The 24,156-nt window shown below is 41.4% G+C and overlaps 1 long non-coding RNA gene across 1 annotated transcript; it reads left to right on the top strand.

Moving 5' to 3' along the window:
• Window positions 1-4,877: 4,877 nt before the first annotated feature.
• LOC144497878 (uncharacterized) lies at window positions 4,878-22,994 on the top strand. Its single transcript, XR_013498572.1, has 4 exons — window positions 4,878-4,968; window positions 6,191-6,243; window positions 10,102-10,166; window positions 22,941-22,994. It is a non-coding gene; the product is annotated as an uncharacterized LOC144497878 (long non-coding RNA).
• Window positions 22,995-24,156: the final 1,162 nt, after the last annotated feature.

Below are 24,156 nucleotides of genomic sequence, written 5' to 3'. Positions count from 1 at the left end.
TGTGTAGGTTCTCAAATTGACTAGTGGTGTCCCACAAGGATCTGTGTTGGGGCCTCAGTTATTTGCATTATTTATTAACGACTTGGATGGTGGCATAGAAACTCATATATCTAAATTTGTTGATGACACAAAGACGGCATTGTGGACAGTGCAGATGATAGCATAAAACTACAAAGGAATATTGATAGACTAGGGAAAAAAAATTCCCGTCCTGCCCGCCACGGGAATCGTCGCAGGTGGGAGGCAGACCATACAAAGGTCCATTGACCTCGGGTGGGATTTGCCGGTTTTGGGGCAAGCGCAGCCGGAAAATCCTGCCCTAGATGAATGGGCAAAACAGTGGCAGATGGATTTCAATCTTAGCAAGTGTGAGGTTACTCATTTTGAGCCAAAAAAGGATTGATCAGAGTACCTTCTAGATGTTATGAAGTTAAATACCATAGATATCGAAAGAGACTTGAGGGTTCAGGTGCCACAAACAAGTGCAGAAAATTATCAAGAAGGCTAATGGAATGCTGGCCTTTTTATCTAGAGGACTAGAATATAAAGACGCAGAAGTTATGCCGCAACCATACAAAACTCTGGTTAGACCCCACTTCTGTACTGTGAGCAGATCTGTGCACCATACATTAGGAAGGATGCATTGGACTTGGGGGGAAATGCAGCATAGGTTTACAAGAATGATACCTGGACTTCACGTGTTTAATTATGAGGAGAGATTATACAAATTGGACCTGTTTTCTCTGGAAGTTAGAAGGTTAAAGAGTGATCTGATCCAAGTCTTCAAGATACTAATAGGAAAAGACAGGGTAGATAAAGATAAACTATTTCCACTGGTTGGAGATTCTAGAACTAGGGGCATAATCTAAAATTAGGGCCAGACCATTAAGGAGAGAAGCAATTCTACACACAAAGAGTTAGATTTGGAGCTCTTCCACAAATGGTAGTTGATGCTAGATCAGTTGCTATCTTTAAATCTAAGATAGAAAATGTTTTGTTAGGTAAAGGTATTAAGGGCTATGGGCCAAAGGTTAGACCACAGATCAGCTACGATCTCATTGAATGTTAAAATAAGTCCTCACATCCCCACATGTATCTTTTCCCAAAACCTTAAATCTGTGTTCCCTCTTTCTGGTACCATCAGCTAATGGAAACAGCTTTTAATCTTGTACATCATAATCTTGTACACCTCTATCATTGAATCTCCTTAGTTTCAAGACAACAATCCCAGCTTCTCCAAACTAACCTTGTTGCTGTTCAAAATTTCCTCCAACCTCTTTCCTTTTTTCTCTCTGATCTTAATGGTGGCAGAACTATTGTTTATGTATACAATATAATCAAGAACGACAGGGCAAGGAAAGAGAGTGGGGAGGTGATGTTGGCAGTATTAGTCCAGGATAATGTCACATTCTACAGAGGCATGATATACCGGAAGGATTAGGAAACTGAACGTATTTTGTTTTGAGCTGAGAAAAGGAAAGCTGTTACTTGCTGGGTGCTTGCTATAGACTCCCGAATAATGAGGAGATAAATACCCAGGGATATTCTGCCACATTAAAAGTGCTACATAAAGTAAAGTTGTTGTTGATGGAGGAGAAAATAGGCAAATTTCAGAATATGTAAAAATAATAGAGCAGGAATAATTGAGGGTTTCAACTACATTCATATAGACAGATGAAAAAAACAATTTAAAAGACAAGGTGAATGAAATGTTCTTAAAGTACGTACTGGGAAAAGATAAAAAGACAATTGAAGGAAAGGTGAAATAGATTGGGGACAAAATGGGAATCTGGCAATGGCAGCAGAGAACAGGCTGAAGCATTGAATGAATATTTTGCATCTGCCTTCACAAAAGAAGAGCATGTAGTTAATGTTGCAGTGTGGATATTAATTAAGATTAAAAATAAAAAGGAGGTGCAAAACAGGATGGCATCTCTCAAAGTCACCAAGTTCAGATGAGTTGCTGTGGGATGTTAGGGTGGAGATAAAAGAAGCTCTGACCACAATCATTCAGTACTTCTTGGGAATGATGTCGGAGGATTAAAGGACTGCAAATGTTACATACCTGGTCAAAATAGGAAAGAGGGATATTGTTAGTCTAACATCAGTGGTGGAAAACTTTGACAGTTGCCAAGAACAAAATTCTCATTTGGGGATGCATGGGTCACTAAAGGACAAACAGCATGAATTTATTAAAGGCAAAGCATGCCTGGGTAATCTGATTAAGTTATTTAAGGAAAGGTTTTGAAGTACCACATAACAGACTTATTCGGAAAATTTAAGTACAAGGTATTGAAGAGATAGTGGTAACTTGGGTATGTAACTGACGACAGGCAGAGTAGTTGTGAATAAATATTTTGCCGACTGGCAAGAAGTGATTGGTGAAGACCCTCTTGTTATTCGGGGTTCTTGCTTTTCTTGTTAAATATAAATGACCTGGACTTGGATACAGGGACCACAATTTTGAAATTTTCAGACATCATAAAACCTTACAAGATTTAAATATTGAGCCTAAAAGCAACAGACTTCAGGAGGATATAGTCAGACCAAAAAGATGGGCAGATAGCCTGTTTAAGGCTAATAAGTGTGAAGTGATGCACTTTCAGAGAAACACAATAGACAGTCAGTATAATCTAATTAATGGTAAATGCTGACAATGCTCAACAGGTCTGATGGCATCTGCGGAGAGAGAAACAGAATTAACATTTCAGATCAATAACAATTCAGCAGATTTTCAGCATCTGCAGTATTTCACTTTTGTGTTAATCTAAATGGTTATTTTGAGGGTCATACAAGAGAAGAAAGACCCAGAGGGACATACTCACAAATCTTAGGTGGCAGGAAAGTTGATAAAGTGATTGAGGAAACATCTGGGATAATTGGCTTTGTAAATCAATGCTAAATTCAAAAACAAAATGTCATGCTAAACCTTCGTAGATCACTGGTTCGGTCAAAGCTGGAGTATTGTGTGAGATTCTGGGTACCACATTTAGATACAATGTCAAAGCCTTTGAGAGAGAATGAATGAGTTTTACCAGGATAATAATGGGTGAGGGGGATTCAATACAAGTATTCAATTAATAAGGGGAGATTCAATAGAAATATTCAAAATTATGTGGGGAGCAAGGGGTCAGTAAACAGAGGTCATAGATTTAAAATAACAGGCAAAAGCATTGCAGGGAAATTCAGAGATGTTCTTTCACACACAGGTTTGTTAAAATCTGAAATGCACAACCTGAAAGGAATCAGATTCTTTAGGAATTTCAAACAGCTGAATATGTATTTGAAGTAGACTGATTTGCAAACTTATGGGGGAAAAACTGGAGAACGGGATTAAATTGGTACAAACACCAGGATCACAGAGGTAAAACGCTTGTGTTAAATTCATGGAGCTGGATTTTACAGGGTATCATGGTCCTTGCATCCTCCATCACAACCCCTCCCCCCTTCAATTAACTGGGGGAGGGAACCCACTGGGGTGAAAAATGGTTGCCCTGCAGTCATTTAACAGTTGAATAACTATCAATAGCTGGAGGCAGGAGTCCATTCATAATGGACAGATGGTCCTACCTCATAGAGCTGCCAGTATTGCACTCTGGGTTTGAGAAGGCGTTCAGCACCAAACTGTTGTAAGTGCTTGGGCTTCTCACTCAGTACCAGGTTGGCAGATTCCAGCAAGGTAGGTAGGAGTCAGAACCATAAAGAAGGGACCCCCTTGCTCATCACCAGCTCACACAGGGGGGAAATCTTCCAATCTGGCCGCTTACTCTGGCCCTCTCCTGACGCCGTTAATATCCAGGTAGCAGCAGGATAAGGACATTAATTGAACACTAAAGAGCCTCAATTGGCAGACTGGCGACTAGGCGACCAAATGCCTTGCCCAATGCTGGTAAAACAGGTGCAGCGACTAGATAGGGGTTGGCAAGCCATCTACTGGATTTTACATGCCCCCCCCCACTTTCAAGGCCACTGGCAGAGGAACTTTAAAATCTAGTTCATGAAGCTATCCATTTAGTACTGAGAAAAGTACTTGCTCTAAATTATCTGTCTAGGAAACTGAGGAATCATGGAAACAAACTAATGGGCACTTTTTATGACACAGTATATTATCTTTGCTGCCTAACCAAAACCATGTTTTCAAACTAGTAAAACTATTTGTTCTAATCTATCATCTTTGCAATGGCTTAACCTTGGACAACTAATTTAATATTTTTGTTTCTCATTCAACCTCACCAACAATTTCAGTTGGGAACCTTGTGACCCTTTATATTGCAGTCCTCTGATTAAAGAAGAGAAATCAATTTCATGCAGATTTTAAGGCTCCCAAGTAGCAAAATGTGCTTTTTGCTTCAAGTTGTCCAAACAATAGACCACTGTCCCTGTTGCCAACTGTGGTGAAGGAAGTTTTAAAAAGCATACTTTATATAGCATCTTTCAAATCCTTGGGACATTCCCAAAATTCTTCACAACTAATTTCTTTTGAAGAATGGTCAATATTGTTACATAATCAGGCAATCTGTTCATAGCTAGATGCTACAAAAAAACTTTTAAATGACCAGTTAGTCTGTTTTGTGGAGTGATAATTGAAGGAGGAATGTTGGCCAGGACACCATGAAATCGTTACTGTTTTTCTTTGGGGTAATAGGATCTTTTATATCTAACTGAGTCATCAGAAGAGGCCTCAGTTTTATGGTCATTGCCCAAATACAGCACTTACTCAGTCTGTCATGTGTACTCTTCAAATTTTTCCGACTGCTAACAGCAAGATTTACACCTTCTATAGGTGGGTCCTCCAGTGAGAACAGAAATGCCCATCCAACAATATACAGAGGCTGTGATCCCCAACTAGATAACTTTATGGTGCTGGGAGTGATAAATGGAGAAGAGAGCAACTTGTTCTTTCCATTTGTCATCAGAGTGGTGGGCAACTGGATGGCTGGAATGGTTGACAATGAAGGAGAGAGTCAGGTAAGTCAGTCACTAGCAATAGACAGAAGATGGCAATAGATGGTAATCAAAGGAAGGATCTGGGAGCGGCTCTATAGGGAAATAGAGAAATTGGGAGCAGTCCTTAAGAGTGAGGAAAGAGGAAGAATGACAACATTAAATCTTCTTTATTAAAGACTTGGTGAATGTCAGCAAATTTATATTTATTGTGCTGCAACTCTCCAGCTGAAACCAAACTGTGAATGAAGAGCAGATAGTTACAGAAAGAAATAGACAAAGACTGCATTTTTTTTAAAAATGAGGTCAGTACTGTGTCTGTATTGTAGAATGGTGCCAAGTATTTTTCACTAGGTATCCAGCTCCCTCCAGTTTAGTCTAATGTTTTTGCATTGAATGAAGTTGGCCAACTTCCTTTCAGAGGCAATCTGGCATCACAAAGATGAGCTGTAACAGGCTGCAACATGATGGCCAGAAAAACATCACACACATTGCTGGTGTTTAAATTAATCTACTGCATTTGTGCAAAGAAAATAAGAGCAGCTGGTGGTGCACAATATCTTGAAAGTGTTCCAAACAGGCTGGTCTGTGTATCAGTACCGAAACTTTAAATGTGGCTTCTCCCAGCTGTTGAGCTTTTTCCTAGACTTTGTCATTGCTGGAAACTCTGCCCTTCGTGTATGGGATTTAAATTGTAACATCAATGATCATGTGCCAAAAGATGGAGAATAGGAAAGCCCACACAAAGATTTTGGGCATTTCCTCTGATGGGCCAGAACCAATTAACGTTTTTTTTGAAGTCTCAATAGCCACTGAGGTCAATTTTATGAGATGTCTGACTTGGTTACAGATGATTTCAGGAGTTCAATGCCTGAGGTCATAATGTGTTCCATTTCCCAGCACAAACATCCCTCATCCCAATCAACAAAATTTCAGCTGGAGTAGGATTTTTAAAACCAAACCACAACATGAGGTTTGAAGCTTGGCTGAAATTGTAAAATTGATTTAGTTTTTGAAGAACTCACAAGAAAGCAGAAAGGTGCAGAAATAGGAAAAATGTGAGATCGAAATCAGGAAGAAATTAATTTGAAATAAAACTGAAACACATACCTCAGAGGGTGGGGTCAAATATATTATAACTTCAATTTATTTTGCTGCTGAGCTCCATTGCGTTTCCCTGATTAATTTTTGGCACTGATTTTTTTCCTGTACTTTTGTCTAATTTCCCTCTGATATTTTCTCTCAGGGTACCCTGCTGTTCTTTGGAAGGAAAATGCTGAATAAGACACCAGCAGAAAGGTAAAGTTGCAAGTAAAATCCTTCTGGGCCACTATTGTTAAAAGGATCTTCAATGGTCTCAGTAAGAAGAACATTTCATGATCACTGTAGCTCTCCCTGCTCAGCTGACAACATCAGCTTAACTATTTAACTTGTAATAACTCTGGACTTTACAAATAATGCTTTTGAAATATGTCAGATATCTTTCTAGCCAGAGATTGTAAATATTGATGGCAAAATCAAAAATGTGAGAAAAAAAGTATAAACAGCATTTTCTTTCACCTACCTCCTCTTAACTGTGCTGCTTTGGGTGGGCTTATGCCCATCATCATACGTATCTTTAAGTTCTAAATTTCTGTTTTGTCACTTTTTCAGAAACATTGAGTAGAAATCAACTTTTTCTTCTTTGGAAAAAGAGAGTAAAATAGCCCCAATAACCACTGGGCACGACAACACATTCATGAGTTTTCACTTGAGAACGCATTGGCAGAGGCCAATTGCAGATTATCCATCTCACTGCCCTTTTGGCTGCAGTCAGGAGTCACTTTTAAAAGAAACAGTGGCCCTCGGTTGTGGGTGACATAAGTAAGACTGCTATGATTGCCTGCATCCATTTTACCTGATAAATTGACTGGCTTGGTTGGGTGCTTCAGAAGTCACTAACACAGTATTGTCAGACTGGAGTTATGTGCAGACAAGATTAGGTCACAGTAGAATGTTAACTTCCTTCAGTGACATGAGCTAACCAGTTACGTTTTTTTGCAATATTCCAGCAACTTTCAGGATCATTTCTTTGTGGCCAGCCCACAAATTACCAGTTCATTCAATTAAATTTCTCAATTTGTCATGGAGAGGTTAAAAATTTCAACCGTTGCATTGCTCATCCGGATCCTGTCCGAATACTACTATGTGCAATGGAGATAAGAAAGAGAAACCTGTTACATTAATGTACAGATCAAAACCTTTGAAGTCATTATCTGCTAACTCATCAACTGAGACCACCAGATATATCTGATGACTGGTAGAGGATCTTCAAGGGTCTCTGTAAGAAGAACATTTCGTGATCACTGTAGCCCTCTCTGATCAGCTGACAATATCAGCTTAACTATTTAACTTGTAATAACTCTGGACTTTACAAATAATGCTTTTGAAATATGTACCTTTTAGTAACTACTCAGATTTCAAAATTTCTAACTGAGCCATTTGTTTAAATTACAACGCTGACAACGATATACCCTCCTTGTCAGTGTTGAATTTCATTGTATCTTGTTTTGTCGGCCAGATAGAAAGGGATTGCCTCTGTGACCTGAATGATGAGTATGCGATCTGTCTTAGTTTCCCTCCCACTCGATGATTTACTTCGTTAAAGTTTCAAAACAGTTTACAAGAACTTGCTTTTCCTCAAACAGCAAAAATATCAAAGTGTATGGTACATTTTTGTGAGTGAGACTTAAGGTAAATGAGGTGAGAAATGTCTCTCCCATTCGGGCCACCCAAATCCTAAATGAATTCCAGATAGAAAAAAGCATCAGTTAAGTGAAGTATACACAGGTACATTTAATATATGTGTTTTAAAAATAATCTGAATTTTTCTGACATTTTACATTCCAGACAGAATCGATGTCGCCTTAATATTTTATTTTACACACAGACGACAGTCTGCCAGCCGCATTGAGAATTCTACTGGGTTTCCTGGAAATGTGCTGATTATAACATCTGTATTAAATTATTATGCTCTCTAACCACACTTGTTTTTTCATGCTGGAAAGTGTTTTCAGTCTACAGAGGTGTCATTAAGTTCTGTGGCACTCTTGACAGAATCACACAGTTACTTTATTTGATTGGGAAGTTTAAACTAGATGGTCAGGTTGGTCTTGCCTCCGTAGAATGAAGCTCTGACAGAATGAATGGAAAGAGCCTGTTGAATAAAGTAATGCCATTCATACCAATCCACAATCAAGCTCTTTGTCAGTCAGTGACCTTTCCCATTTAGTATCTGTGCTAATGAATGATGTTGAAAGTTGCATTGGAGAGTCTGGACATTCAGTGAAACAACTTCACTGTTTCTATTTTTTTAAAGTCCATTTCATGACTAAACCCGTATGTTGATGGGTACTTTTGGTGAATTGTGTTTTTCTTTCTCTCTGTTTTTCCCTCATTCCAGGTTGTCCTCATGCACCTTGCTATCCTTATGGTCAGGATGTTGGAATGATACCGTTCCATCCCTGCTACCATATAACAGCAACAGTCAATGATGCTCTTTGTTCAACTTGGCGAGAGCCATCACTTCAGCCTTGCGGGAAGTGACCCACAGACAGTTTTCACTTTTTCTCCAGACAAGTGGGCTAAGACCACATAAAATTTGCCTTCTGGGAAAGTCCAAGGGAAAATGCCAATCAAGATTGGCAGTCAAACCCATGTCTCCTATACTCCCGTCATTGCAGCACCCAAACTCTCCTGAGTGAATAAACCCATTATCAGTACTTAGTAAAATGTTGGGAACATGTAAAGCCAATCCTTTTTGTGGACGAAGTTAGCACAAAATAAATATTAAACCATACCTCTTTTGGACAATTAAATCTTTGATTGAGAATGGTGCAGCTTAATTAAATCTGCAGTTCTGCATATTTGTTGCAAACCTTTCCTTTTCATTTTATCATACTAATTGACCTACTTAAAATGAAAACCAAAACTTAATCCATCTTTAATAGCAGACTTGTTTCAGTTTAAGGATCCAATGATTCTTAGACTAGCTGGCAACAGACACTGTGTTCTTTTTTGTTCTTCGCAGTGGGACAAATCCTTACAGCAACAAGGTCCTAAACGGCCAAATCATAAAATACTGAAATTGATATCTGCTATGAAATATCTGATATTTGGCTGGTGTTTTCCCGAATGTTTATCATTTTTATATTTGGTTGAACCCATTTTATAAGGATTTTCTTTCTTTAAAAAAATATTATTTTAATAACTTTTGTTTGGCCCAGGTGCTTTAATTTCTTTAATTTCTAACCTTTAATTTCTGCCAACTCCAGGATAAACCTGGAAGATTGTCAACCTAAGTCTGACTTACTACACTTTGCCATTGCTGTCCCTTTAATATCAGTATAAGTCACATTTCCAATTTTTCATTTCCATTAATAGGGCTCTTTCAACATCATGGAGCTTAGCTTCCACCTTATTTTGGAAGGAGGGACATATATTGTAATAACTGATTCTTGCTTCAAGCATACCTTGATGGTGATGCATTGGACTTAATTGCAGTAAAAGCAGCACAAGTTAGTTTGAACATAGACCATAATTGACAATGAATTAGAGCAAAGATCACTTGACCTTATCCCTCCGTTCAAAATTGACTTATTTTCTATCGTACACTTAGAGATGAAAACAACTTTAAAAAAATACTTAATTATAAAATAATTTAAAACCCATTGATTGCTCCCATTTAGGATGGTATGGTATTGCACAGCTATGGGAAACATCTCTGCAATAGAGAGAATCAGTCTGCACTATGGGGTTGTATTAAAAACCTTCAGGGTTCTAGAAGCATGTTTACTACTGCCATCAGAATTGATTTTTTTTCTGTTTTCATACATTGAAATAGAGCACATGGTTTACCAGTGGCACTATCCCAATGCTGTGTTGTATGAAATCACACTATTGTAATGCTTCATTGATTTATTAATGAAAGATAGTCATGTTCCTATTTCTTTATGAATCAATAAAAGGAATTAACTTTATTAAGATTTAAAAGCAACCTTTATACAGAAACTTTCAACCTCTACTGATAGAGCTCCAACTCCTCCAACATCATTAAATTGCTCTTTGTGAAAGGTTGCTGTGCACAATCTGACTGCCATGTTTCCTTTATTATGACAGTGACTGTGCTTCAAAAGTACTTCGTTGGCGATAAAACGTTATGGAATATCATGAGGATGTGAAAGGTGAATAAATGTGAGATTTTCTTTTCTATTTAATCTTGATAGTGCCAAGACAGTTATTAATTGCAACATCATCAAATAATGCCAGTTGAGAGAATTGCATGTTCTGACTGATGTGAAATAGAAGATATTGGCATTCTGTAGGATCACCCAGCTGGGTGTCTTGTTAACTGTCTATGATTAAAGCCTATCGTTCACCATAGAATCTGACCACTGAAGATTGCCACGCTTTGGGTGCTCGCAGGAATTGAATGCTTACACATTCCAGTCTTTTTTAAAGGATTTTTAAAAATTAATGGTTATTGAATTTTTTCTCAGTACCAAGAGATTGCCCATTTTTAAATTGATGGTGCTTTGCTTCAAATAGGAATCATTGTTTAGTTTATTTATTTAGTGTCACAAGTAGGCTTACATTAAGACTGCAATGAAGTTACTGTGTAAATCCCCTAGTTGCCATACTCCAGCGCCTGTTCGGGTGCACAGAGAGAATTTAGCAAGACCAATGCACCTAACCAGCACATCTTTCAGACTGTGGGAGGAAACTGGAGCATCCGGAGGAAACACATGCAGACACGGGGAGAACGTGCAAACTGCGCACAGACAGTGACCCAAGTCTGGAATCGAACTCAGGTCCCTGGTGCTGTGAGGCAGCAGAACTAACCACTTTGCCACCCTGCTGCCCATTGTGTTAATGCTCTGTACAAAACAGAATACCTGCCGAAATGAAGAAACATCTGTAAATTCCATTACTTAATCCTTAGCCTAAATCTTGAAAAGGTTTGCAGTCCAAATCAGCAAGATGCAGGGAACTATGCTTCTGAGAAAAGCAATTTAAAATATTGATGTTTCAAAAGGTTCATCAAAGAGTTCATATCAAGATATATAAACTGACTGTAAAATCACATATTGTTCAGGACAATTTAAGCAAAAACAAATTCCAAGTTCAATGATACAAAACAAATGAAGATGGCTCATAGCCAAAGTTTTTTTTAAAATGGCTAAATCTGGGTTGTTTATTTACTCTATACGGTGGCTAAATATTATTAACAGAACAAAGTTAGAAAGAAATGCAGTAAGAAAAACACCTCTGTTTTGGAACTCCCTCGGGGGGACATTACAAAAGGGACCCAGTCCCAGGTTTTCCATCAGTCTGGGCATGGCACAAGCTGAGGGCAGATTTAATATCACTGGTGTGTTTAGTTTAGTGGTAATAATCATTTACAGCTGTGTTGAAACTACATTAACAAGAGTGTGCCAGGTTCCCACGCATGTTTGAAACACTGAGAAATTATTACAACAGTATTGCTCAAATAACAGGGTATGAGCAGTTAAACTTTATTGAGACCCATTCATCTGTTTACTCCTCATATCACTTGTCAAAAGTAGGTTAGTTTTTAATGATTCTGTCCATGGAAACATTAAGCATGCAGGCTTATGGTGCAAGAGAGAGTGAATCCTACAAACCAGGGAAGTTCTGGCTCCAAAATCTGGCATTTGTAGTTTTGGTTTATTCTGGCCTTGGCAGAGGTGAGAGCGCTAGAGTTACCCAATGCAGTGGTCACACTGCTGCACCATCTGATGGTAACTACCATGGATGTTCGTAAACAACCATAGGGCTAAAGGAAGTCGCTGAGGTATGTTCAGCCAGGCTGTTGAGGCATTTGAAGGTCTGGATATTAATTATGAGATGAATACAGGGAATCAATCAATAAACATTAGTGAGAACTAGATCAATAGAAGTGCATGGCTTTGGATAGCTCAGATTCTTTGAGTGAAATGCAAATAATGGACAGTGGAATAATAGAGTATCAATGAGGTTGAGTCAAACCCAGGAAGAATAATTACATGGATTAGTATTAGAGCCTAAGCAGCAAAGAGATTTGGTTGCTGATTCTTAAAAGGATGGAAGATGGTCATCTTCATAATGTAATAGATGTGAGGAAGAAACTCAGTTTCGGATTAATCAGTGTACCAAAATTCTATACCAATTGATCATCTGATCAAGATAAGGGAAGGGCTAAATTAGAGGTGAAAAAAGATGTGACATCAGGCAACAGGATAATTGAGCAAAAACCTTGGAATGGAGAGAGGAGGCAGTTATAACAGGGTATTGTTAGGGCCCTGGACCAGAATCGCAAATTACATTAGTGCGCCAGTCTAGACCCCAACATTTTTTCTATTGTGGCATAAGTGTGAGGATAGGATGCTTCACTCCAGGAGTAATTCTGCTGCCAAATTAGGGATCGTTTATAGTAAAACAAACTTTATTTAATAACACAATATAACTATAACACTAATAAATGAAGCAGCTTAATTATTACTCATTTAACCAATATTTAAACATGAAAAGAAGCATCTCGAATTTCTAACTTATCCATGTGTCAGTTCCAAATAAGCAATATTCTTCTTACAAACTCAAAAACCGTAAGCAACCATAAATATACTTGCTTTAAGGGGTATAGTCAGTCTTGGAGCTTTCAGAGAGATTTTGTGGAGAGTGCATCTTGCAGACTTCTATCTTTAAACAAACCCCAGCCAGAGCTCAAAAGCTGTTTTCTCTTGCTCCTCCCATGAATCACACTATCACATGTTCTTGCATACCTAAACCCACCTTTCATTCCTTTAACCAAAAACCCCAGGGGACCTTTTCTTTTGTAAACTAAAGTCCATTAGCTCTCTTCTAAGTAAACATTATATGGCTGAAATGAGTAATTATCCTGCCTTCCCAACATCTGAGCTGCATTCCCTCCAAACATATCAACTACCTGTAGAAAAAGCTGAACTTTAAAACAGTCCCCTTAAACATAAACATAAAAAACAAAACATATATCCATAGCAATAACACACGATCATCACACCTGCTCCCATAAAAAAAGTGAACCATCAACGGAAAGATGGCTTCATTTTCCCAAAGCCTCTAGTTTTACACACTACTAGTACTCTACAAGGTATATATCTTATTACATTTAAGCATGATGTGGAGTAGCCAGCGTTGGACTGGGGTAGGCACAGTAAATAGTCTCACAACACCAGGTTAAAGTCCAACAGGTTTATTTAGTAGCACGAGATTTCGGAGCACTGCCCCTTCATCAGGGGCGGCACGGTAGCACAGTGGTTAGCACTGCTGCTTCACAGCTCCAGGGTCCTGGGTTCGATTCTCGGCTCGGGTCACTGTCTGTGTGGAGTTTGCACATTCTCCCCGTGTCTGCGTGGGTTTCCTCTGGGTGCTCCGGTTTCCTCCCACAGTCCAAAGATGTGCGGGTTAGGTTGATTGGCCAGGTTAAAAATTGCCCCTTAGAGTCCTGAGATGTGTAGGTTAGAGGGATTAGCGGGTAAATATGTGGGGGTAGGGCCTGGGTGGGATTGTGGTCGGTGCAGACTCGATGGGCCGAATGGCCTCCTTCTGCACTGTAGGGTTTCTATGATTTCTATGATCAGGTGAGTGTAGGATTTGTTTCACAAACCGAGCATATATAGACACAAACTCAATTACAAGATAATGGTTGGAATGCGAGTCTGAACAACTAATCAAGCCTTTACAGGTGCAGACAATGCGAGTGGAGAGAGGGTTTAGCACAGGTTAAAGAGGTGTGAATTGTCTCCAGCCAGGACAGTTAATGAGATTTTGCAAGCCCAGGCAAATCATGGGGGTTACAGATAGTGTGACATGAACCCAAGATCCCGGTTGAGGCCATCCTTATGTGTGCGGAACTTGGCTATCAGTCTCTGCTCAGCGATTCTGCGTTGTCGTGTGTTGTGAAGTCCGCCTTGGAGAACGCTTACCCAAAGATCAGAGTGTGAATGCCCTTGACTGCTGAACTATTCTCCAACAGGAAGAGAACACTCCTGCCTGGTGATTGTCGAGCGGTGTCCATTCATCCGTTGTCGTAGCACCTGCATGGGTCTCGCCAATGTACTATGCCTCGGGACATCCTTTCCTGCAGCATATCAGGTGGACAATGTTGGTCACAAGAGTATGTACTGTGTACCTGGTGGATGGTGTTCTCACGTGAGATGATGGCATCCATGTCGATGATCCTGCACGTCTTGCAGAGGTTGCTGTGGCAGGGTTGTGTGGTGTGTGATCACTGTTCTCCTGAAGGCTGGGTAGTTTGCTGCGTACAATGGTCTGTTTGAAGTTGCGCGGTTGTTTGAAGGCAAGTAGTGGGAGTGTGGGGATGGCCTTAGCGAGATGTTTGTCTTCGTCGATGTTGAAGGCTCCGGAGAAAATGTCATAGCTTCTCTGCTCCGGGGAAGTACTGGACAACGAAGGGTACTCTGTCCACCCTGTCCCGTGTTTGTCTTCTGAGGAGGTCTGTGCAGTTTTTCACTGTGGCGCGTCAGAACTGTCGATCGATGAGTTGAGCGCCATATCCTGTTCTCATGAGGGCATCTTTCAGCATCTGTAGGTGTCTGTTGCGATCCTCCTCATCTAAGCAGATCCTGTGTATACGGAGGGCTTGTCCATAGGGGATGGTTTCTTTAACGTGTTTAGGGTGGAAGCTGTAGAAATGGAGCATCGTGAGGTTATCCGTGGGCTTGCGGTACAGTGAAATGATGAGGTGACCGTCTTTGATGGAGATGCGTGTGTCCAAGAATGCAACCGATTCTGGAGAGGAGTCCATGGTGAGTCTGATGGTGGGATGGAACTTGTTGATGTCATTATGTAGTTGTTTCAGTGATTGTTCGCCATGAGTCCAAAGGAAGAAAGTGTCATCAATGTATCTAGTGTATAGCATCGGTTGAAGGTCCTGTGCAGTGAAGAAGTCTTGTTCGAACCTGTGCATGAAGATATTGGCATATTGAGGTGCGAATTTGGTCCCCATGGCTGTTCCACGTGTCTGGATGAAGAACTGGTTGTTGAAGGTGAAGATATTGTGGACCAGGATGAAGCAAATGAGTTGTGGAATTGCATCTGGAGATTGGCACTTGTTGACGTTGAGTACTGAGGCAGTTGCAGCAATGCCGTCGTTGTGGGGGATGCTGGTGTAGAGTGCCGAGACATCCATTGTGACAAGGAGTGTTCCTGGTTCGGCTGCTCCATGGGTGCTGAGTTTCTGTAGGAAGTCCATAGTGTTGCAACAGAAGCTGGGGGTTCTTTATATGATGGGTTTCAGGATGCCCTCGACGTAACCAGAGAGGTTCTCACACAGGGTCCCATTGCCTGATACGATGGGACAGCCTGGTATGTTGGCCTTGTGTATCTTGGGGAGGCAGTAGAGATCTCTAACGCGAGGAGTACGTGGCATGAGAGCACGGAGGGTGCTCTGAAGGTCCGGATTTGGTGAGTCGGCCAACATTGTCGACCTGATACGCTGCAGGAAAGGATGTCCCGAGGCATGGTACATTGGGGAGACCATGCAGACGCTACGACAATGGATGAATGGACACTGCTTGACAATCACCAGGTAGGAGTGTTCCCTTCCTGTCAGGGAACACTTCAACAGTCAAGGGCACTCAGCCTCTGATCTTCGAGTAAGCATTCTCCAAGGCGGCCTTCACGACACACGACAATGCAGAATCGCTGAGCAGAAACTGATAGCCAAGTTCCATACACATGAGAACGGCCTCAACCAGAATCTTGGGTTCATGCCACACTATCTGTAACCCCCACGACTTGCCTGGGCTTGCAAAATCTCATTAACTGTCCTGGCTGGAGACAATTCACACCTCTTTAACCTGTGCTTAACCCTCTCTCCACTCACATTGTCTGCACCTGTAAAGACTTGATTACCTGTTAAGACTCACATATCTTGTAATTGAGTTTGTGTCTATATATGCTCTGTTTGTGAAACAAATCTTACACTCATCTGATGAAGGGGCAGTGCTCTGAAAGCTTGTGCTACCAAATAAACTTGTTGGACTTTAACCTGGTGTTGTGAGACTACTTACTGTTGTTGTGGGGAAATTAAAGAAATGGTTACCTGACACACAAAATGGTTGCCTGGCACACAAAGTGGTTACCTGGGAAGGGACATTAACAGGCATTGGCTTTTAGCACAGACAGTCACTTAAAGTTAAAACATGCAGTAACCAAAATGCTGCAGGAAGCTAGTCAGAGCTTGGGGCACTTTCAGATAAGGGCAGACCCAGAACAATAAGACTGATAATAAGATCAGCCACAGATGGGAACATAAATACATAAATGCAACAAAACCAATCACTGAATGTATAGATCGAAACCAGTCATTGATAGAGGAAATGTATCCATTCTATGAACAATGCTATGTTAACTGCCCATGTCTGTATCTGTCTGATTGTAACGATGTGTTAACTATCGATCACCATAAGTCTACTCAACTTATAACGATGTGTTAAACGGCTAATATCCGTACTACCTATTGTCTAAAAGGTATAAAAATGATCAACTGCTATTGTGTAATTGAGAAGGTCGCTACCAAGTACTGTAGAGTACTAGTGTTTTCTCCCGAAGCTTCGTATCTGAAATAAAACTATATTGTTGAACTTCCGGTCTGACTCCGGTGGTAAATTTCCCACAACACTGTACATCTAAGCATGTAAATTTAACAACCGTATAGTCCAATTCAGCCTTTCTTTTCCACCATTGCATCCATCCTTTTTTCACAACAAAATTGCGATAGAGCATCTGCAATCATGTTCTCTCGTCCTGCCATGTGCTTAATCTTCAAATTAAATGGTGTAAATTATAAGCTCCATCTAAACAGTCCTGCATTTTTATCTTTAAACTTCTCCAGAAACTTCAATGGGTTATGGTCAGTGTAAACAATTATCTCTGATGAACTGCTGACAAATAAATGTTAAGATGTTGTAATGCCAATACCAAACTCGATGTCTTCTTCTTGATAGTCAAATATTTATTTTGATGAATATTTAGTTTTCTGAAAAAATAACTAACAGGTCTTTCTATTCTTTCGTCATCTTCTTGTAACAGTACAGCACCAACTCCCACAATTTCATCAATGGTCACGTTGAATTGCTTTGCATAATTCGGTGTTGCCAAAACCAGTGTGATGGTTAACAATTTTCAGATTGTCAAATGCCTCCTGACATTCAGCCATCCACTGAAATTTCCTGTGCTTTTTCAGCAGTTCAGTCAGTGGAATAACCACACTGCTAAAATTTGGCACGAAATTCCTATAGAATCCACTCATGCCCAGGAATCTCAGCTCTTCTCGTTGATGGTATTACGAACTTCACAATTTTTGTTTTCACATTCTGTGGAGCCATCTGTCCACGTCCAATTGTATGGCCTAAGAACATGACTTGAGTTTTTGCAAATTCACTTCTAACCAGGTTTACGACCCAACTCCTGTAGTCGAATGAACAATTCCTTTAAATGTTCCAAATGCTCCTTCCAAGTCGGACTACAAACCACTAGATTATCTATGTAGCCTGCACAATTATTTAGTCCAGAAATGTCCTTGTTGGTTAGTCTTTGGAATGTTGCTGGTGCATTCTTCATTCCAATTGGCATGACATTAAATTGATACAGACTATCTGGAGTCACAAAAGCCAGAACCACCTTCGCCCTTTCTGACAAAGGTACTTGCCAGTTTCCTTTAAGTATGGGCGGCAATAACAGAGCACCTGAATAAGAATGGTTCGATCAAGCAGACGCAGCATGGATTCATGAAGGGAAAGTCGTGTTTGACGAATCTACTGGACTTTTATGAAGATGTCACTAGTGCGGTTGACAGAGGGGAACCGGTGGATGTGGTGTTTTTAGATTTCCAGAAGGCGTTCGATAAGGTGCCTCACAAAAGGTTGCTGCAGAAGATTGGGGTACACGGAGTTAGGGGTAAGGTGTTGGCGTGGATTGGGGATTGGCTATCTAACAGGAAGCAGAGAGTTGGGATAAATGGGTGCTTTTCTGGTTGGCAGTTGGTGACCAGTGGCGTGCCGCAGGGATCGGTGCTGGGGCCTCAATTGTTTACCATTTACATAGATGATCTGGAGGAGGGGACTGAATCTAGGGTATTCAAGTTTGCTGATGACACGAAGGTGAGTGAGAAAGCGAATTGCGTGGAGGACGCGGAAAGTCTGCAGAGAGATTTGGATAGGCTGAGCGAGTGGGCGAGGATCTGGCAGATGGAATATAACGTTAGCAAATGTGAGGTTATCCACTTTGGAAGAAATAATAGTAAATTGGAATATTATTTAAATGGAGAAAAATTACATCGTGCGACTGTGCAGAGGGACCTGGGGGTCCTTGTGCACGAATCGCAAAAACTCAGTCTGCAGGTGCAGCAGGTGATCAAGAAGGCGAATGGAATGTTGGCCTTTATCGCGAGGGGGATAGAATATAAAAGCAGGGAGGTCTTGCTGCAACTGTACAAGGCACTGGTGAGGCCGCAACTGGAGTACTGTGTGCAGTTTTGGTCCCCTTATTTGCGAAAGGATACATTGGCCTTGGAGGGAGTGCAGAGAAGGTTCACCAGGTTGATACCGGAGATGAGGGGTGTAGCTTATGAGGAGAGATTAAACAGATTGCGTCTGTACTCGTTGGAGTTTAGAAGGATGAGGGGTGATCTTATAGAGACATATAAGATAATGAAGGGGCCTGGATAGGGTAGAGGTGGAGAGATTCTTTCCACTTAGAAGGGAAACCAGAACTAGAGGGCACAGCCTCAAAGTAAGGGGGGGCCGGTTCAGAACAGAGTTGAGGGGGAACTTCTTCTCTCAGAGGGTAGTGAATCTCTGGAATTCTCTGCCCATTGAAGTGGTGGAGGCTTCCTCGTTGAATATGTTTAAATCACGGGTAGATAGTTTTCTGATCGATAAGGGAATTAGGGGATATGGGGAGCAGGCGGGTAAGTGGAACTGATTCGCTTCAGATCAGCCATGATCTTGTTGAATGGCGGGGCAGGCTCGAAGGGCCAGATAGCCTACTCCTGCTCCTGTTTCTTATGTTCTTATGGATTTCTGTGTTGCCTATCCAAGGTGGGTGTCTATTCTGAGAAATCTGAGTGATCATTCTTCCTAGTCACGGACGAGTTCTTGAACAACTATATGAAGGACATCCTGGTATAGTTCAGATGAAGGAATTAGCACATAGTTATTTTAGGTGGAGGGATTTGAACAGAAGAATGAGAACATTGAATTGAGTTGTTGCTGGATGAGGAACCATTATAAGTCAGCAAGCTTAGCTGATGGATGAACAGGTCTGATGGGTGAATCCTAAAATATGATACTCATCCCTTCCCAAGATCAAAAGACAATGGTTTTGGATTAGCAGTAGGCTATCAACACCTGTAAAGAGATAAATGTAAATTCATGTTTTGGGTGTAAACCCTCAACCAAAACATCAGTTTGCATGTTGTGTGTGGTTATGCATTGATTTGCATAACCCAGTTAATGAGGTATTGTAATGTTGTGATTCCCTTTTCTCAAACAATACTGTAGATTCAGATAGGAGTAGGGTGAGGGCCTGTCAGGGGGCCCCAATTACTGAGGCAGAATGACAAAAAATGTAAGCAATTAGAGGTGAGTAGGTCATTCAGTGAGTGACACAGAAAGAACTAGAGCCAAGCTACAATGGTGGCATCAGGGATAGCACGAGCTTACAGGAAAACTCCAGTTTCCCAATACTAAAAACTGTACGAATTTACTCATTTAACTGGACTTTTAACCAAATCCTTTATTGTTTTTGCAGGTTAGAGCATGATATTGTAGCCAAGAAGGAACTAGTTGATCATTTTCTGTACTCTTTGAACATTTACAGCTTTGGTTTTCTTATGAAAGGAAGGATATTCTTGCCTTGGATGAAATGCAACAAAGGTTAACAAGACTGATTCCTGAGATGAGGGGATTGTCCTATGAATAAACTGTATCTACATTCCCTGGAATTTGGAAGAGTGAGAAACAATCTCATTGAAATATATCAAATTCTTAAGAGACTTGACTTGGACTTTGCCAGAATGTGTCTTAGTTCTAATACTAAGACTAAGCCGAAAATAAGATGATACTCATCCCTTCCCAAGATCAACGATTTTCCCACAAGTCTCTGCCCATCAAAAATTGGAAAAGAAAATATAAATTGCACTGATCACTTTCATACAGATATTTACTGTGAGTGTTTTTTAAAAATCAGATAAGTTTGATGCCCTTGCATATGGCCACCTCTGGCATTAGTCCATGTAAATCTAATGGTTAGAAAACTCTGTTTGAGAGTTTTCTTAAAACAGGTTCACAGACATTGTTGGTATTTGGTGATGGTCTAAAATGAGTAGCTTTTCTAAATTAATTATATTATCTATCAATATCAGATATATATAGATGATGGCACAGTACTGGGTACATATTCACAATAATGTCTGATGAGAATTGCCTGAATAAATGCCCTCCATCCTTGGATGATGATCTGATTTGATTTGCATTAATTCTTTGCAGCTCCTTTCTTCATATGATCCCACCAACCAACACACTTAATGTTACCATGTATGTTCCAATGCTGTAAGAGTTTTAACAACACCAGGTTAAAGTCCAACAGGTTTATTTGGTTCCAATGCTGTCCAGCCGTTTACCAGTTGATATTATTTACATATCACTTCCTGCACTTCTATTGCTGCCCGTAACATTTTTATGCATTACCTTCATGGCCTGCATTAGTTTTGGTGCTCATCTCTTGATTTTCCTCAATATGTTTTATGAATACACTTTTGAACTTAATTCTTTTTGTGTCTGAGATACTGGATTTGTGTCAGTGATTTATCTATTAGTTACAATATGTACAACATTATCCAGCTTTCCGAAAACCGTTCCTGTATTATTTCCAGACCTTTACTTTTGTTAAATTCAAGGTTTGACCTGGTGTAAAATACTCAGTTTCCAAATTCAGTATGTTGTTGTGGAATGCCAATTGAGTTCATTCATAACTTTTAAGGGTATTTCAGGAAGCAACAATCAGGTTTTCTCTGAAATTTTTCACTAATGTTAATAAAGCATATAGTATTAGTAAGGGCATAGAGTACAAGAGCGAGGAGGTTATGCTGACCTTATGCAAGACACTCATTGGGTCTCAGCTGAGATATTGGGCACGATTTTACTAGTTTCATTCTAAGTGCTGAATCTGGGCGCAATTCAGATCCGACTTGGAAATCTGTTCTCAGGCGCCCCCATACGTACTTAGCTTGAAACAAAAATCATGAGTCTGAATCGCGCTGTGGGCGGGGCTTATCGTGTCTGAAATGATCGGAGCTTTGAACTGCGCATGCGCAGTGAGAAAAAAAATTTGAAAAACACGCTGCTGTCACATCGCTCCTGGGCCACAAAAAACGGATAAAGCGGCCCGGGAGCAAAAAGCGGGAGCAATAACCCTCACAGATATCGCCCCACCTCCACAACATAACTGTCCCCCTTATCCACCCACCTCCCCCGCTACCCAGACCGATTGCGACCCTCTGTCCCCCTTCGCCCCCACTGATCGCCCGCATAGTGGCAGCGGTCACCCACTTCCCTGCCCCGCCACCAGACAACAATCTGGCCTCCCTCTGCCCTCCTCCACCCCCCCCCCCCCCCACCAGAGAATGATCTGGCCTCCCTCCGCCCCCCCCCCCCATCCACCAGAGAACGATCTGTCCTCCCTAACCCCCGCCCCACCAGAGATACATCTGACCCGCCTCCTCCCCCCCACCCACCCCACCAGAAAATGATCAGGCCTCCCTTCTCCCGCTCCCCCCCCCCCCCACTCACTCACCAGAGAATGAACTGCCCCCCCCCCACCCCGCCCCCCCGCCCCGCCTCCCCCCCGCCCCCCCCCCCCCCCCCCCCCCCCCCCCCCCCACCCCCACCTCCCCACCCCCCTCCAGACCGTTGCCGAGCAGGTCTGTTTCGCGCCAAATCTGGATGCACGAACGCGATGGTAAAGGGGGAAATGCTGGTAAAGTTGGGCGGGCAGCCTATTAATTCAATTTAAATGCATGCAAATGCATTTAAATCGCCATTGCATCCATTTTGGGCACGAATTGGATCGCGGCCATTTCCGGGCCTATGTAAAGTGGGCATCTGCGCGGACGCGGGTGCGGATTGCATTAATGGACTCACGCCCAACTTTACCAAGTTTTCGTGCCCGAAAACAGGCGCGACGCAACAGTAAAATCAGGCCCATTGTGTACAATTCAGGGCACCACACCACAGGAAGGATGTGAATGCATTGGAGAAAGTGCAGAAGAAGTTTACAAAAATGGTTCCAGGGATGAGAAGCTTCAGTTATGAGGATAGATTGGAGAGATTGGGACTGATGTCCTTGGAGAGAAGGCTAAGAGGAGATTTGATAGAGATGTTCAAAATCAAGAGGGGTCTCGACAGTAGATAGGGACAAACTGTTGCTGCTCGTACAAGGATCAACAACAAGAAGGCACAGATTTAAAGTGATTTGCAAAAGAAGTAAATGTAGTGTGAAAAAACTTTTCCACACAAGAAGTGGTTCGGTCTGGAATTCACTGCTAGGAAGTGTGGTGATAATCAAGGCATTCAAGAGGGCATTGATGATTCCTTAAATCAAAACAATGTGCAGGGATGCAGGGAAATGGCCACGGAAAGTCATGATGCTTGTTTGGAGAGCCAGTGCAGACATAATGGGCCAAATGGCCTCCTCCTGTGCTGTAACGATTCTGTGATGTTCTGAGATCCAATGCAACACTAAGGTTTGTTAGCTGCCCTGTATTCTTTTTGTCACTAGAACTTTGTTAAAATAGGAGGAAAATACCCCAAGAAAAGTATTCAGAAACCATTTTCAAGGTTTAAGCGCAATGGATGTGCTGAAGTATTTTACACATCAGTATATTTTTCCTACAGGGCATTTTCCCATTTGAATGGCTCATGTAGTCAGGAGGTCTCTGGCAAGTAACTCACCTGTTTCGCCAAAGTTTGTCCACAGAAGTCGGGACTGATGGAATGCTCTCCACCTGCCTGGATGCGTGTGTCTTCAACAACAAGCTTGACACCATCAAGTGCAAAGCAGTCTACCTGACTAGCACCCCATGCATCATCTTAACCATTTACTCTACCACTGATGCACAGTGGTATCAGTATGCACCATGTACAGATGCACTGTAACAACCCACTAAATCTCCTTCAACAGCACCTTCCAAACCTGCGACCTCTACCATCTAGAAGGATAAAGATACCTCACACAGGGGAATACCACATTTGCAAGTACCTGTCTAAGCCACAAACCACCCTGACTAGGACTGGACCACCCATCTTCACAGCACCGAATCAATATGTACCCACATCAGATGGACTGCAACAGTTCATGAAGGTGGCTCACAGCCATCTTCTTGTTATTTATTTAATTGGTTGCATGATTGCTTTAAGAGCAGGTCACATGACTTGATCATGAGATCATGTGGGTGTGTCACAGGCTTCTGTCTTAGTTTCAATTTTTGTTCTGTGCAGAGGACATCTCTTTCAATAAACCTATTGTTTGTTACTTTTGTTTTACATGTGCAAACATCTTTTTATTTCTGAGTAAAACCTACAACCTCAAAATTTAAAGTTTATTTATTATTGTCACAAGTAGGCTTACATTAACACTGCAATGAAGCTACTGTGAAAATCCCCTCGTCGCCACACTCCGCACCTGTGTGGGTACACTGAGGGTGAAGTTAGCATGGCCAATGCACCTCACCAGCACATCGTTCAGACTGAAACCCACGCAGACACGGGGAGAACATGCAGGCTCCACACAGACAGTGACCCAAGCTGGGAATCGAACCCAGGTCCCTGGTGCTGTGAGGCAGCAGTGCTAACACTGTGCCACGATGCTACTCCACAGCTTGGGTCACTGTCTATGCGGAGTCTGCACGTTGCCTCCGTGTCTGGTGGGTTTCCTCTGGGTGCTCCAGTGCCACCATGCTGCCTAGGACATTACAGAAAATTGGTAATGAGTTGGGATTTTGTTTTCAGTACTTCGTGCAAGCAAATAAAATTGCAAACGAACTGCTCATACCAGCTTTTCTCTGCATGAAGTGAAACTTTTAATTTGCTCTGGTGCTTGGTTCATCCAGCA

The sequence above is a fragment of the Mustelus asterias genome, chromosome 8 (assembly GCF_964213995.1).
Source record: "Mustelus asterias chromosome 8, sMusAst1.hap1.1, whole genome shotgun sequence".
Taxonomy (NCBI): Eukaryota; Metazoa; Chordata; class Chondrichthyes; order Carcharhiniformes; family Triakidae; genus Mustelus; species Mustelus asterias.
This window is presented reverse-complemented; position numbering and strand designations above follow the sequence as displayed.